Below are 14,451 nucleotides of genomic sequence, written 5' to 3' on the forward strand. Positions count from 1 at the left end.
AATCCAATTTGCCTTTTATCAAACAATTTGGAAATAGTAATTCTTTTGTTAGCATTTAGGGAGTTGGAATAACATGCTATGATATCAGAACATAGGTATATCAATTTTCAATTATGATTTGTATTATAGTAGATTAGTCATGGATTTTCTTGAGTTTCCCTAATAATCATATCATTTGCAAATAGAAATATTTTTCTTCTACCTTTCCAATTCTTATGCCCTTATTTGCTCTTGTTTAATTTCATTTGATAATCTCTCCAATATAATGTACATATTAGCAGTAATAGTGGACATTTTTTCATCTTGTTTCTGACTTTATTGGCAGCCAAATTTAGTGAGTTGGGATTCAGTATGACATGCTGGAATTTGTGTGTGTGTGTGTGTGTGTGTGTGTGTGTGTGTGTGTGAGACATTTGTTTTTGTGCCCTGAATTACTTGTCATCCCCACTATAGAGCTGCTGATGGGAAGTCAGAGTGTTAAGAAGGTGAAATAAGTTTCCCAGAATTATTGACAGTAGTAGGCAATAGTAGAGTATGAATAACTTATTTTCTCCATTTGTGAGTTTGTACTTCTTTACCTTGCCTCTGTTTCCTTAAACGAACCTAAAGACTTGCTTGCAGTTGCCAAATATAAATTCAAGGGCTTTAAATAATAATTTCTGCTAAAATTTGAATTAGTTTAAAACTGGTGCCAGTGAAATGTATGTATCCTTATGGCATGCAAATGCTTTTCTGTCATATGCCAACTTGTCACTACTTCTTGCTGATTTGAATGCAAATAAATGACACCTTTTATTGATATTTACTTTGACATTGATACTGACAATTTGGACTTTAAGTGACAGGACTAGTATTGATAGCAGCAACATAAAGTCAATGGATGTCTTATTATAAAATATGGATTTAAAATTTATTTTAATTAAAAGCAATAAGGGAATGTTTGATCTATGTTCTTTGAGAGATTAAAATAGACAATGGATAAATAATAACAAGCATCCCCAAATGAAATTTTTTAAAAAGAATAAGAAATTTCCAAGGAAGCTTTGTGGAGGGTTATTTTAAATCAAACAGAACCAAACAGAAAACAAAGCATGATTAAAAGGAGGAAAAAGTGGCTGAGAAGAAAAAAGATGAGTTGCAGAAGGAAAGCAAAATAGTCTGGAAACTATACTGTATTTCCTTTTTCATTTGTTAATTTTAGGATTTAAAGGACAAAGAACAGCAAATCTCAGAGTGTTTCATGCGATAATAATGGCTCATTTTGTTTTTCTCCTCAACACTAACTGTGTCTTGTCACACTCTGTCTTTCTAGATCTGATAAAATATTTCCACATTGCACTACTGGAGAGGGGCTGTGTGAAAGATGAGACTTGAGAAAACCCAGTACTTAGAAAAAATAAAAACTTAAACTTTACAATGTTTTTATTCCTTAGGAGAGTAGTCAAAGGAGATGCTGTTTCTATTGGAAGCATCACGTAAATCATCACTTATAGAAACATATTTAAAAAACACAGAGCACAGACACCCAGAAAGTATAAAGCTCTGTACTCCATGCAACAAAAATTGTACAGAGTTGAAAGACGTCCAGTGAGTGCAAAGAAATTATTACGTAGGATATGGATGGGCTCAAGTATGTGGACACCTCATTCATCGAACAGACTGTTTTAGGACACTCTGGTAAGAAGAATAATGCTCCCTGCCAAAGATGTCCACATCCTAATTCCAAGAACTTGCAATACGATCCCATACATGGCAAACAGTCTTGGCAGATATGGTTAAGTTAAGGACCTTGAGAGGGGAGATGATACTGGAATGACATAGTTACAAAGAACCTTATAAGTGGAAGAGGCAGAGAAAATTTGAAACGGCCACACTTCTGACTTTGAAGATGGGGAAGGGGCCATGAACAAAGGAATGCAGGCAGCCTCCAGAGGCTACACAAGACAAGGCAAGGGATTCTCCCCTGGAACTTTCAGAAAAATGCCACCCTTCTGACATTGATTTTTAGCTCAGTCAGATCCATTTCAAACTTCTGATGTCTAGAACTAGAAGAGTATAAATTTGAGTTGCTTCAAGCTGCTGAAGTTGGGATAATTTGTTATAGTAGCAATAGGAACTAACACAGGGACCTATAATGAAATAATCACTGGAGACACAAAGATGAACCAGACACAATGAGAGAACTGAAGTTATTGGACTCCTAACTGGTGAGTTGCAAACTGTAGATCCCTAATAAGTCTGACTTTGGTCTTTGCTCTTAATTCCTATGTCATTGCATGCTTCAGTGAACTTTTAAAAGAAAAGGTGTATTTTTTTCTTAAGAAAGATGCCAAACAGCATTCAGACACAAGCCTAACCACCCAATTATATGTATTTTTTACCCAGGAATTAGCTGTTTTTGAGGACAGTCTTCTAATACTCATATCCAGACTGTCTGAAAATGGTCTTGTTTTATTAACATATTGCTTAAATGACCTCAGCTTCCTATTTAAAAAAAATTAAATATAAGGCCAGGCATGGTGACTTACACCTGTAATCCTGGAACTTTGGAAGGCTGAGGCAGGAAGATCACTTGAGACCAAGAATTTGAGGCCAGCCTGGGCAACACGGCGAGACCCTCATCTCTACAAAAGAATAAAAGAAATAGCTGAACATGGTGGCAGGTGTCTGTAGTCCCAGCTACTCAGGAAGAAGAGGCAGAAATTATCCCCTGAGCCGTAGAGTTTGAGGTTGCAGTGAGCTATGATGACGCCACTGCAGTTCAGCGTGGGCAACAAACAGAGCAAGATCTTGGTTATTTAAAAATAATTAATTAATTAATTTAATTACATAAAAAATAAAATGTCCTCAGCTTCCTAGTAAAAACAATCCACATGCTCAAACACACACACACACACACACACGTATATGAAGAAAACTGAAGCAATTAGCAAAGCAGCACACATTCTCACAACCTCATCTCTAACTCTCTCCTCTTCCTTCCCTTAGTATGGACATCTATCTAAAGCCAAGTCTTCTACTTATCCATTAGATTTCAAATGACACGCATTACTTAAAGACAATGCTATGGAAATTCTCTGCTCTTTTCCCCACTTCATCTTTTTTGCCACTCCACCAACATTCAAACATTCCCTTGACTTTGTTTATCTCTCCGACTAATTGTGATGATCTGATCACAGGGTTTTTTCCTTTTCTTTTTTAATCCTAAAATGGGGGAATGTATATGAAGATTTATAAGTCATTATACCCTTGCACTCCTGGATTAAAAATAGCTTGGTCGTTACCCATTTTATATGTGGCTGGATTTATTATCTTATTATTTTTAAGGGCTATGTCATTGTCTTGAGTGAGATTGGCTTTACATAATGAACCGAGTGCTGCTCTTTCTTCTATACCTGGAAAATCTTATGTATATTTATAATGATCTCGTCCTTGAAAAATTGGTAGCAGTCACTTTAAAACTTTAACGGCTTAAAGTATTTTTTTAGAATTATATTAAACAACATATTTAAGTTTTTTGTTACAGGACTGTAGAGATGTTCTATTTATTTTTTAATGTTTTTTTGGTAAGTTCAACTTTCCCAGTAATTTGGTCATTATGTTAATATTTTCATTATCGACTCAATGCTGTTTAATGCATCCCCTTATGTCTTTATTCCCTGATGCCTTTACAATGTTTCTTTGCTCATATCTTATATATTTGTAACTTATTTATCTTATTCAGGTTTATCAAATGTTTATCAATTTTACAAGTTTACTCAAAGAACCAACTGATAGCTTTTCTGATCCTTTTGTGATCTATTAGATTTTTATTTTTTAGATCATTACTTCTAATCTTATGCTTTCCTTCTACTTTCTTTGTGTTTGCTTTGTTCTTTTTCTTACTTCTAAGTTGGATACAACTAATTGTAAACTCTTTTCTATTATTCCAATTAAGGATATAAATATTTTTAATATACTACTTCTACTATAGTCCAACATTTCAGAAATGTAGCATTTTAATTATCTTTCCATTCTAAGATGTTTTTAACTCCCATTTAAATTCTTATTTAATTAGCAGGTCATTTAGAAGCATGCTTTTAAAGACCAATTTTTTAAAACTTATCTGGCTTCTAAATTAGTTGCATGAGATCAGAATAATGTGGTAAAAATGACTATCTGAAAATTTTGAGATTTACTTTATCACTTGGTATATAGTTCATTTTTGTAAATGTCCCATGTAAGCCTAAAAATAATCTCTACTCTCTAATAGTTAGATATTGAATTTCATGTTTCTGACATCTACATTGTAAAATATAATTTTTAATACTGTAGCTTAATACAAAATTCTAAGAGGATCATATTGAAATATCTCACAGTGATCACACAAGTCAAATTTTTCTTTGTTTATTTTGAGGTTTTTTTAAAACAACTTAATTTAGATATAGTTCATCTACTATGCATTTCACCCATTTAAAGTGCACGACTCAATGCTTTTTAGTATATTCACAGGTATGTAAAATCATTACCACAATCGATTTTAAAATTAATTCAAAAAGACACCTATTACCCTTTAGCTATTACTCCCTATCCCCATCTCTCCCTGCCAGCTCTGAACAACCACTGATCTACTTTCTGTCTGTCTAGATTTCCTTGTTATGGGCATTTAATGTGAATGGAATCCTATACTGTGGGTTTTTCCTTTGGCATAATGCTTTCAAGGTTTATCCTTGTTGCAGCATGCTATCGGTACTTCATTCCTTTTTAAGACCAAATAGCACTCCATTGTATGAATACATCACTGCTTTTTAATCCATTTAGCATTGGAAGGACATTTGGGTTGTTCTCACCTGTTGACTATTATGAATAATGTTGCTATAAGCATTTGTATACAAGTTTTGTGTGGACATTTGTTTCATTTCTCTTGAGTATATGCCTAAGAGTGGAATTTCTGGGTCCTATGTAACTCTGTTTGATCATTTGAGGAAATACCAGACTGTGTACCAAAGAAGCTGTGCCATTTTACATTCCCAACAGCAGTGTTTAATGGTTCCGGTTTCTTCACATCTTTCCCGAGACTGGTTATTGTCTGACTTTTTTATTCTGGCCATCCTCATGAGTGTGAAGTGCTAGCTCACTATGGCTTGATTTACATTTCCCTATTGACTAATAATGTCAAGCCTCTTTTCATGTGCTTATTGGTTACTTGCATATCTTTTTTGGAGAAATGACCATTTTTCAAATTGGGTTATTTGTGTTTTTATGATTGTTATAATGGTTCTTTATATATTCTTAAGTTTCTTATCAGATATATAATTTGCAATTTTTTCTCACATTCTGTGGTTTATCATTTCACCTTCTGATGATTTTAAAGCACAAAAGTTTTAAATTTTGAAAAAACTAAGTTTTTTTATTTTCTTATTCATACTTTCAGTGTCATATCCAAAAATTCTTGGCTGGCCAAAACCACAAAAATTCTTGAAAATTTACCCGTATGCTTTCTTCTAAGAGGTTTATAGTTTTTGCCCTTACATTTAGTTCTTTGATCCATTTGGAGTTAACTTTTGTATATGGTGTTAGATGAAGGTCCAACTTTATATTTTGGCATGTGCTAAAATAGTTTAGGGTTATTTTGTTAGATATTTGAAAGTTTAGAATTTTCATAACTTCTTTCTAAACTGGTTTTGATTCGTATAGTTACCATGTTTGTCCCTAATGATACCGTTTGTTAATACAGACTATATTGTCTGATGCAAATGTGACAATTCATATTTTCTTATATACTTGATATTAATCTGGTGTATTAATTTCAACTTTTTTGTTTCTTTGTGTTTTAGTTGTGTCTCTTTTAAATGTCATGTTGCTAGATTTTGCTTTTATTCAAACTGAAAGTCTTTGTCTTTTAACTTGTCAATTTAGTCCATTTACATTTATTTAACTATTATTACATTTGGACTTGATTATATTGCCTTCCCTTGCTCTTTTCTATATGTCCTATATTTTCTTTTTCTCATTTCTCCTTTTTTGCCCTTATTTAGGATAAATTTATGTTTTTCTCAGATTTTTAAAAATTAATTCAATTGTATTATCATTATTATTATTTGCCTATTCTTATATCATGAAGGTAGGATCTGTGTGTCTCATTTATTAAAATATCTCCAGAACCTAGAATAGTACCTGCCACTTGTTAATTTCAAATAAATATTTACCGACATATTAATGCCAGAAAGCATTTTGCTGGTTGAGACAATTGTTGGTTCAATTTCTATTTAATGGAAAAGGAGAGTTTGATGCTTTATTTAGTAAGAACTGTTTCAAATTGATGTATAAGACCTCACATTTAAAAAGAAAGAAGTAAAGAATAAGTATGCATTCCTTTAGGTTTTATGAATTAGTGTCTATATTTTATAGTAGCTATAAAAATACAGGATAATGAAAGTAATAATTATATATTTTAATTATTTTATTCAGCCCTTTTTACACATGAGGAAGTGGAAACAAAGTGAGGTTATGTAGGATTCTTAAATCATAGCAAATGCTGGGGTTGCTCCCAATTCATAGCTGGGAAATTCAGTATTAGCTTTTTTCTTGGTTAACTAAGCTGTTCCTTTTTAATTTAAAAATAAAATAAAAATAAACTAGGGATACTGATCTATGACAATTGTAGGTGATCTGCTCTGTGGGATCACTAGTGAATATCACCTTCCAAAAATTGATTTTTGTGACTTAACTCCAAGCACTCACAATGACAAAGGGTGTAGTGTTAGTGAAAGAGAAGGACAAATGAAAATCCCTCCAAAAAGACATAAAACACCTCCCATATAATTTTCCATTTGTGCACTCTAGTTCATTAAAATTGTATACTGACCCAATCGCTTGGTTTTGTTAATAGCTCCACAGAGGAATAATAGTTGCTAGAGCATGAACACTACAGTCCATTTTCTTTGAGTATTGTTGTGCAATGTTGCTAATTTGACAGCTCCTGCTGAACATGGACTCATTATTTTGTGTCATTGTTTTGGGAGAAGGAATATCAAATGAGCAGCAAAGTAACTTACAAAGAAGCGTGTAGCTGATAGGCAAGTTGAAATGGTAAGGAATGAACTACTTGACCCCTATAAAATACCTACTTATCTTTCAAGACTCAGATCATAATGAATCAACCCTCATCCCAACCAAGATTAATGTGTCCACTTTCCCTTGCTCTAGGTACATATTTATATCTATATCATATCTATGACTATATATCAACCTATCTAATATCTAGATATATTTCTAGAATCTCACATAGTATATATAACACTCTTATTTGGTTATGTGTTTGCACCTTTGTTCTAGACTCTGTTTTTGTTATTTAATTGCTTTTAGGGAAAAACAAATAAACAGCCCTATCTACCATTGTTTACAAGGCCTTGCAAAATCAGGCCCCTGCCTACCTCTCTAGTCTCCATTTGCTGCTTTCCCCTTTCACACTACCCATCAGCCATGCTGTACCCATTTAGATTCTCAAATGTGCCATATTCTCTTCTGCTTAAGGGCTCTATAGATGCTTTAACCTCCTCATTCATGGCCAAACAGATATATTGACTTTCCTCTACTTCTTCCTTCCTTCCCTCCACCCTCCTTAATTCCTATTTATCTTGGATATCAGCTTCCAGTCATTTTGTCAGGGAAGCTTTTGCCATATCTGTCCATGTACACGAGATTAAGTCTCCTACAGCATTCTCCTTTACACCATTAATCCCATTGTAACTCTGTGTCCAGTGTCTGGTGCCTGCTGGATTCTGGGCTCTAGGAGGACATGTCTGTTTTATTTGCCACTATATCCCCGGTGACTTTTCAGTGCCTGATGCATAGTGGTCCCCATGGCATCCCTGTTGAATCAATTTGATAACCAGGACATATTTCCTCTTAACCATATACCTCTATTTTGTCTATTCCCTCTGCTGAAATGGTCTCCTGCATTTTGATTATTTTCTTGTCTTCCAGGATCCAGCTTAGGCCTCCCTTCTTCCAGAGGTCTTTTGTAGCCTTCCCTTCTCCCCCACCCTCCTTCCTACCTTGGCTTGGGGCCCTTCTGTGGTCCCCCAGCACACTGTACAAACAGCTCTCCAGAGCCTCTGCCGCGCTGGAACGCAGCTCTCAGCTCTATATATCCCCTTGCAGAGCTCTGGCACCTCATGGACAGCAATCGTATTTACTTTTGCTCCATTATATGGTCAGGAAAAAATGCAATGCATCATAAACAAATACAGCATAGATGTCCCAAAATACTGTTGAAAGAATAAAAAGGAGATATTTGGACTATAATCGAGATTCTGTCACTCAGTATCAAAGCTTCTCATAATCATTCATAGAATGGAACTAAGGGAAAAAAGGGAATGTGATGAATAATGTACATTTACAGTAAGGCTGTTATGATCTTTCTGATAAATATTGTGTGGAAGTAGATGAATTTTCATCCTTTCCCAATATTATTTGCCCATTTGAGCTACCTGGGGATATTTATCCCTATACGTTTTCTTATAAAGCATAATTAAAGTGTCCCTCAAGAGTTGTGTGTGTGAAATTAATTCTTGAGAAAAAGCAGCTGCCAGTCTTGGTCGCCTGGTAACAGTCGGCTGGATGTAAATATCTCACCTTGCGCTTAGCACTTTTCCATCTGCTTTGCCCACGCTTTGCCAGTGCTTTGACTTAGATGACAGGGTTACCAGGGGATTTGAAAAGCATGAATCTAAAAGTCATTCTCACTGCCCCTTGCAGAGCTGTTAGCGGCTTTGTTCCCTGTATCCGTTGTACTCGAACATTAGTTTAGGATCTTGAAAGCTTTATATTCATCAAGAGTTGCTCCAATCTAACTGCAATGGCCAAGCTTTTTTCAATGTTAGGTTCTACATGTTTATTTTGGTTTCTAAGATTCTTAATTAATATAACACACAAGGCATTAAAAAAATCACTAGATCATATGTGTGTGTGTGTGTGTGTGTGTGTGTGTATACATATATATATATTTACATATATGGTGTTGAACGACTTGGTTTGTTTTAAATTTACTTGACCTCTGAATTAACCAAATGATTGAGAAGTTTTGAGTTATCATCAAATACAAATTTTTAAAATCTCATTTTTATGTATTCTATGTAATCCTCTTCAATCAGCAGCTAAATAAGAAGGCTCCCTTATTTGGTATTGTTAGTGGGCAAACTAGACAAAGGCACCAATTCCTTGGCCTTTATGAGGAAGGCTGGTATAAGGTATAAAAGAGAAAATCTTGGAAAGGGAATTTTGCACTGTTTTTAATCGCCATTTTCAACTCTTCATTTAAAAAAAGACACCCTAAGTTGAAGAAAAAGAAATGTCTGGAGAGGACGCAAGCCATGCCTGAAGAGCAGGGCCCAGGGCCAAGTGCAGGAGGCCTGCAAGGAGCCCGATCCTGCTTCCTGTGGGTTTTGAGAGCAGGAACAACCTCAGTTCCTGGACAGTCCCATGGCCACCATGGGGTGGGAGCTGTGGGCTGGGAGACCCGTGACTGTGCCCATGTCTCTGTCATGGGAGAGAAGAGCTCACTCTGAGAGAAGGCTGCTCTCTGGGATGAGAGAGCCTGGGGCCTGAGGGGGGGCTGGGGACTCAGGCTCCCTCTCAGCCGATCACCGTCGCTAAGACTTGCCAAGCGAGGTCTGAGATCAGAAGTAGGTAATCCTTTCCTTCAGATACTGCGACTCAGAGTCTATCAAAGTGTTGGGAGTTAGCATCAAATTCTAGGAAAAGAGAGAAAAAAATCATTAAATTTGACTGAATGTACCTAAAGGTGAGGAGAATAAAGTTTACATCACACTGAATGAGACCCAAGACAGAAAGTAAACAAAGAAAAGCAAAGTTAAATTTTTGCACACCTGTTTCTATAACTTAAAATTCCCATTCACTAAAAAAGTATGACATTGAGCATAAAAGTACATTCTCATGCCCATGAAATAAAATCCATTGGTAACCATGGTACTTCCTGTTAGAGACATTTAGAGAAGCAAAAAAAGGAGGGAGACTAATCTTGCCAACATTGAGACATAGTAGAAAATAGTAAGCATCCGCAAAGCAGGGAGCGCGTGGGAGGCCAGGGAGGCAGGAGGAAATGCAAGAGTGTGGTGAGCTGGGGTATATTTTGTCACATATAATTTTAATATTATTTTGTTCTATTTCTTTCTATCTTTTGATTTATGGTTTCTGTATTTCCTATGTTACTTTAAAAGAGCTTCCATATCTAGAAGTTATAAAAACATTTTTCTAATTTTCCATTTAAATTTTTATAGCTTTACTATTGAAATTAAGGTATTTATGTCATCTGGGATTCATTTCTATATAAGGTTTAAGATAGTGTTTTAAGTCTATATTTTTCCAGATGGAAACCAAATGTGCCAAGCCATCTTTTTTTAATCAGCAATTTCCATGACTAAATTGAAATGCCACATTCATTACCTATTAAATTTCCATACATAAAGGAAGCTTCTTCTGGATCCAAAGGTCCATTGATCTTTTCTATATACAATTTTGTTAATACATGACTTTTGAATAAACTAGTTTATATTAGTAGTTATTTTAAAGACCCGTAATGGAAATCTCTTTCACTATTTTTTTTCAAAAATTTTTGGCATTTTCTGCATATAAAATTCTCGTAAAAAACTCCAAAATCATTTTCTCCATTGTCAAAAAGAAATCTACCAAGTTTATAGTGATTTGGAGTCCCACTAATTATTATGTTAATTTGGAAAAGCAGATTTTTTTTTTTTAGTGACATTGATTCTTACAATCAGAAACATTGTAGGGTATACCATTTATTCAGATTATTTTATAGATCTTAATAAAATGCTACAGTTCTATGTATATAAATTTATTTTTTATTTTATAATTTTGTTACTAAAGCAAATTATGACTATTTAATTTAAATAGCCAGCAGATTATGACTAGAGCTCTCTAGAGCTTTGATTTATATTACTGATGTCTTTTTATTAAATTTATGCTCATCAAATTTTCAGTATACCATACAGTATTATTATATTAACTATAGTCCTTGTGCTATACATTAGATCTCTAGATTTATCATATATAACTGCAAGTTTGTTTTATTCTTTGTAACAAACCATAAAATGAGAATTATTAAGATTATCTTCACACATACATGCAAAAATTATTTGGTTAAAAGTATGGTATTTTATGTTCTTCCAGAAAAATCTAGCCAGAAAATGCATACTTTCCAATATATGACTTCCCTGTGATAGACTGGAATATTTTTCAATGAATATTCACTTACCTCTTCTTCCCCCTTGAGTCAGAGTATAATTCCTTGCCTCTCTTTGGAATTATAACAATGTGACTTATTTTGGCCAAAGGATTGTGAATAGGAGGTGACATGAGCAGAGGCTTTAAAATGTGTATGAACAGTTTGGTTTGCCCCTTGGCTTCTGCCATTTCTATGAGATCATGTCCCAAATAACTATTGATCCCAGAATGATGTGTAGCAGATCTGAACCTAACCTTTAATCTGGAGTGAAACCCAGCCAGACCACAGACTGAAGCACAGTTTATCAGCTGCCTCCAGCCAAGACGAGCAAAACCTGAGCTGAGCTGCAGACCTACGGGAGTGAGAATACATGCTCATCATTGTTAGGCCACTCAGTTGTTACACAGCATTATTTTTGTAATAGCTAAATGATACAGTACCAAAACAAATAAACAAGGGCAACAAAAACGATGAATATTTTAACATCATTTCATTATTTTTAGCTCTTATTTCAGTCTCTCATTTTCCTCTCACAACATACTTCTCCATGATTTCCAAATATAGTACTAAACAACTAGATAGCTTATCTGTATATTATCTTCGTTGATAAATTTCACTTTAAGAATTTGGTTTATACACAAAAAACAATGGTGATATAGCACCTCTTGTATTATCCTGGGTAGAGCTGAAACCCACTCTGCTAAGTGAAGTATCTCAAGAAATGGAAAAATAAGCACCACATGTGCTCACCATCAAATTGGTTTTAACTGATCAACACTTAAGTGCACATATAGCAATAACATTCATCAGGTGTCAGGCATATGGGGGGGAAGGAGGGGATGGGTATATACACACCTACTGGGTGTGGTGGGCACCATCTGGGGGATGGACATGCTTGAAGCTTTGACTCGGGTGGGGCAAGGGCAATATACATAACCTAAACATTTGTACCCTTATAATATGTTGAAATAAAAAAGATAAAAAAAGGATTTGGCTCATAAAAAAACTGCATTTATTAAAAAAACACATGCTGGAAGAAGATATTTGTTACTCATGTATCCAACAATGGAATAGTAACTGCAATACATTGAGAACTTTTACAAAGCAATAAGAAAAATGACAACTATTCAAGAGAAAATGGGTAAAAGATAAGAAGATGCAAATGCACAGACGGGGAACATATGTAACCAACATATATAAACATGTTCAATCTCACTGGGAATCCATAAAATAAAACATTAGATCATTAGATTAGCAAAACTTAAATGATTAGGCAATACCATATGTTGATGAGTGTATAGGGTAATGAAACTTCTCGTACTTCCCTGATAAGGGTGTTAAATTCTCATAGCTTTGAGAACAATCTGGAACTCTCTGGAAATTCAAATACAAACCATTTAGGATTGAACAATTCTACTAGTAGAGTCTAGGGCATCTCTTGCACATGTACAAGTGGAGGTATGTTCAACATTTTATAGCATCATTATTTTAAGAAAAAACATCTGGTGAAAACTCAGATGTCATGCAAGAAGTAAAATAAAAAAAATCGTGGCACTCATACAATGGAATACCTCAGTAAGCAAAATTAAAGAACTAGAGCTCTGCATTTCAGCACAACTAAAACTCATAAAATCTCCAAGCATTTTATAATGTATTTTCATTTAATCTGAGGTAATTTCCAGATTTTCTGATGCTGATCGGAGGATCACAAAAAGGCATTTTCACTTTTCTCTCAACTAGGCTTGCAATTTGGCTTTGCTGGTCATAATAAAATCTGGAACAGTATTTCTTTTAATTGTCTCTTCTGCCTCCTACGGATGTAAGATAAGCTGGGGACGTATTGTATCCGATGGACTGTCTTTAGTGAAACTAATGACATTTAGAAGCATTCGATGCAATTGGAATATCTCATTACGCCTACATTTTCCACCTATGCCAGTTTTGTATTGTGCACCATCTAGGTATTTGTGGTAAACGCCCACAATTATGTAACTGCTGTTTCTCTAGTCTTTTGTGCTGAACTATGTGCATCATTCGGCACAAGTGGAACACACTCATTCAGCCTTGAGGCGTCTTCTCACAGTCCCATAGATATCTCTCATAATAACTCTATTATAAACAAAAATGTGCTTTTCTTCTCTCTGCTGTGCTGTTCATCAGTCTCTGAGCATTTGAGGCAGTTTCTGTTTCCTCTGGTTGTGACTCACCGTCAATTCCCACACTATTCTCTGTTCTGTGTTCTTGTTGTCCTGCTCATTTTTCTCCCTCGTTCCCTGTCTTCAATTTAAACTTAGAGTGCACTGGCCTCCAGGCAAAAGCATTCTTTCCTGACATTGAGAGATACAATCCATCTCTTAGTCTTAGGCCACAATTCAATTGATCGTTATATTTCACATGGGAATCGTTTGCTCTTCCAAAGACTCAACCATTGGTGATAAGAAGCAATAAGAAGAGCACCGATGCTACTTGTTCTGAAGATAATACTCTACTTACTTTCAGCATGTCGCCAATTTTTGTATAAAAGAGCAGGAGGAGATAGTTATTGATAGTTTGGATAGATCTCGTTAGCCTCCCCAGTACATGGTGGGTTCATCACCCAGGATAGGAGCCCACTGTCTGTGCTAGCTACAGCCCTCTTTGTATATGCCATGCTGGTGAGAAAAACTCCAGGGCATAATTTCTTGGTCACCACATCAAGGAAGAAAGAAAAGTAAAGAAGGACAGTAGCTCTCAGCATTAAACCAATTTGCTGACAGCTCTTGATCAAAGTATTATTACTGCAAATGATTTATTTTTTGCCATCACAAGGCACATGTATTTTTAAGGTGATAGACAGCAAATAGGATTCTATGGTGAGAGGGTCACGGAAAGATCTCACTTAGCAAGAATGTGTGATTAATTTACCTTCTGAATTTATGAGGCAGTGCAGTGAAGACAGTTCTAAAATAGCAACAGGGTGATTACAAGTGACTGAGTAAACAATGTCATAGCTCTGGGTGGAATTTAATCTCTTCATATGTTCTGCTAAAAATTCCAGTTTTTAAAAGAATGCCATAAACACAACAAAAGTACTATTGCCATTAGGGTTACTGTAAGGAAGGGAGAGCAAAGGGGAATGACCTTGTCCTGAAACATTCAGGTTTGTTCCATTCACTCAATAGATATGTCTTTTTTTTTTTTTTTTTTTTTTGAGACAGAGT

Source organism: Propithecus coquereli, unplaced genomic scaffold (genome assembly GCF_000956105.1).
Source record: "Propithecus coquereli isolate 6110/MARCELLA unplaced genomic scaffold, Pcoq_1.0 Scaffold38, whole genome shotgun sequence".
Lineage (NCBI taxonomy): Eukaryota > Metazoa > Chordata > Mammalia > Primates > Indriidae > Propithecus > Propithecus coquereli.